Raw genomic sequence first — 5,415 nt, forward strand, 5'->3', positions numbered from 1 at the left:
TCAATCAAAAATTATATCAAAATTTATCTAGACTCCTCATGATCATCTCAACTCGATATGACCCATTTCAAATTTTTTGAATTTTTTTTCTTTTTTAAATATTTTTTTAATCATCTGATGCAACCCTGGATGAGGCATCCCATGGGCGTCCCATTTGAATGGGTTTGGCTCTTCTCTCTTGAGCCGATCTGTTTCCTATTCCATTTAAAAGCCACTTGGGGCGACTTAAACCCCAAATCCTTCCTCTCCCTCTCATCCCAAACCTAAGAATCCCCTTTAAATCTCCACCAACCTCAAAATCTTAGATTTTCATCTCAAACCCTTAAACTCTCTCATGGCTTATTCTCTTGACCTCCACCAAATTTCAAACCCTAACCCACAAAATCCATGAGAAACTCTCCTAAACCCTCTTCTCCTCTTCATTTTTTCCATCTCTCATCCCTCTCTACCCTCTTGATCGATTTTCCTCCTCTCCTTGGGACAATGGCCCCCAAAATGAGATTGCCGTAGAGAAAAAAGTCTGTAAGATCTTTGGAGGCTAAGGAACGGAGGAAGAAGGCAGCTCAAGCACCAGCCCAAGCTTCTCCACCAGTTACACCAAGTAAGATTCCTCTATCTGCAAGAAAAATAGCTTTAGAAAGAAATGTGGATTTTCAATTTTTTAAGAGTGATGATTTTTCAATTGGAGAGAAATTAATTAAAAAGGATGGAGATTTTTTTTAAATTTATCTGAACCTGTGTATATTGATCTTGTCAAAGAATTTTACTCAAATTTAGACTTTTCGATGGAGTTTTGAGGTCTATGGTGAAGGGTGTCCAAATTATTCTGAATGCACCTAGACTAGGTAGACTCCTTCAGATGCCTTGTGAGGGTAGTTAACTAGATGAGCTTTCCAAAAAGAAAATTAGACTCAGGACTATCCTTGGAAGAGAAAATGTAGAAGATTTTTGAAAATTGAAGTCAAAGATCTGAGTGTGGAGATGAGCTTGCTGAAGTGAATTTTAGTGCAGGGGTAAAATGTAATTTTAAAACTTTTTCAAAATTACTATTTTACAATAAAAAATATTAATTAATCTAATTAATTAAATATATAAATCTTACATAAGATCTAAATATGATATATACATAGCATGCATTTAAATTTGAAATTCAAACTTCTATGGTAAACAATTTACTGTTATGTGTTCAGAACACATTACCTTTGTGTGGATAGTCGATCGTCACAATCTGATCACCGTCGGAAGGTTTGATATTACAACACAGTCACACAGTATGTCTAGCTTCTACGGATCGTCCACATGAAGCTCCCGATCTGATCGGCTCCTCACGAATGCAAGTTCGTGGCTGAACCCTTTTGATGACCGATGTTTATCGAACTCTTTCGATCTTGATCTGCCGACTTCTCGGATGCTCTGGATCATTAGCAGATGCACTTGAGAGGTTGATGATGCTCTTCCTGAAGTTTGGTAGGCTCACGACACTCGTAGCTCACGTTCTCACTTCTGAACCTAAGCCAAAACCCTAGGGTACATCCGAAGAAACTTGCGCCCACTTGTTTCTTTCTTTTCTCTCCTTTTCTTTTCTTTTCTCATGCAAGAAAGCTCTCTCATGCCACCCTTTTTTCTCTGATGTCTTCTACGCATGCCCTATCTTATCTCTTTTTTAAAACGATGCAAGACCGCATCTTTGTAGCATTTTTACCGCGTGAGAGGATAAAGATAAGTGGTTGCTCATTTGAATTCAAATCAAATTTGAATTCAAATGCCAATCAACTCATTCCTATCCACTCTATGCATGAGAAGAGAGGGCATGGGCTCTCTTGTGCATGGAGAGTTTACATGAGAAACTCTTTCTCGTGTAAAGTAAATGGCGCACAAAAGGATAAGACTACGTGGTGCATGGATTAATTGCCCATTCAAATTCAAACTTCATTTGAATTTGAATGGCCAACCAACCATCTTTATCCACCCAAATGGTGCACAAATGGAGGGGCGTGGAAGGCTTCTGCATGGGAGAAAATTCATGAGAAGTTGTTTCTCGTGAATTCAAATGGGCGCAGATGAAGTGAGGTGGCGCAGGGAGAGAAATCAAGGTGGTTTGAAATCCAATTGAACCAACCTTATTTAAAATAGGTTAGACACAATTAGACTAAATTAAACCCAACACAATTAGACTTAATTAGGTTTAATAAAATTTTAATCAAATCAAGAATTGACTAAGCCCAACCTCTGATCAGATCAGGGACTAAAATACCTTAGCGATTAGGTCAACACTTAACCTAATTGGGTCAAACCCAACTGAATCCAATTCAGTTGGACTTGATCCAAAAATAATTACTCAATCAAATTGAGTTAATTAGAGATCAAATTACTAATTAAATCTCTCATAAATATCGAGTCCAAATCCGATGGGCAATCGGTATTAAAGTCCATCGATATAAAATCTTGATCGAAGAGTCCCAAACCAGTGGGACTCTTGACCCCAGTACCCAAAATATGTGGTACTCATGATCAGAGAATCCTGATTCTTGATCACAGAGTCTCAGACACATAGAACACATAGTCCATGAGCATTAGGACTCTTCATCAGCCATCAGATCAGATAGGAACCTCTAATATGTGTGACCCCGTAGGTTCGAGCCTAAGTCGGTAGCACAGGAACCAATTCCTGTACTAATCGAAGTGACCATCTAGCAATGATACCCGACGTCCGAATAGGTTGAATAGTCGTAATCGCAACACTCAGAACCTACGTGAATATGGTTACTGTATAATTCATCCCTTTTGACCCCTGTGTATAGGACGACTCAGGGTTAAACTGTCAACCCTGATTAGATCATCCGAATCGTACTCAATTCAAATAGTCCTATGACTCCTCACTAGGACTACCCTGGCTATGATTTTGCTAAATTGAAAACGACTGTACACAGCTCCTGAATTAGAGTGATCAATCCCATCTTGACACACGCACCGACAAGTCAAGTACTTAACTACACCCAGCAGCCTTCCATCACTGAATTAGAAATTCAGGTAGTCCAGTGCCTAAGTGCAGTGAGTTGCTTGCAAGTCATCGTGGTGGTCTCAGATCGGAGGGACAGTTATACCCATATCCCATCGGAGCAAATCTTGATAGCAGAAATAGCTCCAAAGTCGGTCACGTTCAGTGCAGATGTACCCTTACATCTCATCTGTATGCCATACCAGTATCTCCACACTCCTTGATTAAGAGAACAACCAACCCATATGGCACACAACGACCTATGCTTGATAAACGTTGTTGTCCTTGGTTAACAACGTATCATTTGATCGCGAACAAGTTTAAGGACTAAACGACAAATCCTCCTTTGTCAAGTCTAAATAGTCCTAAGGACTTCACCACAACACAGGAGTTCATTAGAAGATGAAACAATTTGTGATGAAAATGTCAAAATAACTTTTATTTATTTATAATTTATATACTAATACAAGAAAGAGCACAACCATCAACAGGCTGACGATTGGCTTTGGGACACTATTCCCACAATCTCCCACTTGGCCTAAAGCTAATCGGTGCAGTATCTAATACCCATCTTCGACTTGAAGTCATCGAACTACTTCACTGCAATGGCTTTAGTGAATGGGTCGGTCAGGTTCTCCTTTCCGTCGATCTTCTGAAGATCGACGTCACCTCTATCCATGATTTTTTGGATGAGATGGTAGCGACGCAGAACATGCTTCGTCCGTTGGTGTGCCTTCAGTTCTTTCGCTTGAGCAATGGCTCCAGAGTTGTCACAATAGAGCAGAACTGGACCAACGAGGGAGGATGCTACTCCAAGCTCGATGATGAATTTTCTCAGCCACACCACTTCTTTGACAGCATCTGACGCAGCGACATACTTTGCCTCGCAAACTGAATCAGCCACTGTGTGCTGCTTGAAACTCTTTCAGCAGACAGCCTCACCATTAAGGGTAAAAATAAATCTTGACACACTCTTGCTGTCACCATGATCAGACTGGAAACTAGAGTCTGTAAACCTTATAAGTCTCAAGTCCGATTCACCATAAACAAGCCACTGGTCCTTAGTATTTCTTAAATACTTCAGGATGGTTTTGACAACCTTCCAATGATTCTCCCCTGGATCAGATTGGTATCTACTCACTACCACTAGTGAGTATGCCACATCTGAACATGTACATGTCATGGCGTACATGATAGATCCCACTGCCGAAGCATATAGAATTCTACCCATACGCTCTCTCTCTTGAGGTGTTGTCAGACAATCCCTCTTCGAGAGAGAAATTTCATGGCCTATCGGTAGATAGCCTTTCTTGAAATTCTCCATGCTGAACCTCTTCAGCATAGTATCAATGTACGTGGACTGGGATAAGCCAAGCAACCTTTTAGATCTATCCCTATAGATCCTCATCCCTAGGATGTAGGAAGCTTCTCCCAAATCCTTCATGGAGAACTGTGACGATAGCCAAATCTTTATTCTCTGTAATGCAGGGACATCATTTCCGATTAAGAAAATATCTTCTACATACAATACAAGAAATACCACTACTGGATCATTAGCCCACTTATAAATGCAGGGCTCTTCTCCGTTCTTAATGAAGCCATACGTCTTGATCATCCTATCAAAACATATGTTCCAACTCTGGGATGCCTGCTTAAGTCCATAAATGGACCTCTATAGACTGCACACCTTAGACTCATCTATGGATGTGAACCCTTCAGGTTGTATCATATACACCTCTTCGTCCAGCTCTCCATTTAGGAAAGCTTTCTTCACATCCATCTGCCAAATTTCATAGTCCAGATGGGCAGCTATCGCAAGCATAATCCGAATAGATTTGAGCATTGCCACAGGAGAAAATGTCTGGTCATAGTCTATACCATAACGTTAACGATATCCCTTGGCAACCAGATGGGCTTTATAGGTCTCCACCTTTCTGTCTGCGCCTCTCTTCCTCTTGAAGACCCACTTACATCCTATGGATTTTTACTCCTTCGGGTGGGGTCAACCAATATCCACACATCGTTGACCTTCATGGACTCCATTTCGGATTTCATAGCCTCTAGCCATTTTTCAGTGTCAGATCTCTGCATTGCATCCATGTAGGTGATCGATCCTCATCATTTTATCAAAGTTCGACAGGATCGTCATTCCGGACCAAAAAATCATAGTATCTGTCCGGTTGACGGTACTCTACCAGACCGCCTTAAGGTGCAGGAACAATGGGCTCTGGATTTGATCTAACCAAATCTGGTTCAGGTTCAGCTACTTGTATCAATTTTTTCACCTACCGAACTTCCTCAAGTTCGACCTTAGAGGCAACAGTCCCTTCACCAAGAAAACTCCTTTTTCTAAAAAGATTGCCTTAAGGCTAACAACACCTTTTGCTCATCAGCTAGGTAGAAATAAATATCCTTTG

Source organism: Elaeis guineensis, chromosome 4 (genome assembly GCF_000442705.2).
Source record: "Elaeis guineensis isolate ETL-2024a chromosome 4, EG11, whole genome shotgun sequence".
Taxonomy (NCBI): domain Eukaryota; kingdom Viridiplantae; phylum Streptophyta; class Magnoliopsida; order Arecales; family Arecaceae; genus Elaeis; species Elaeis guineensis.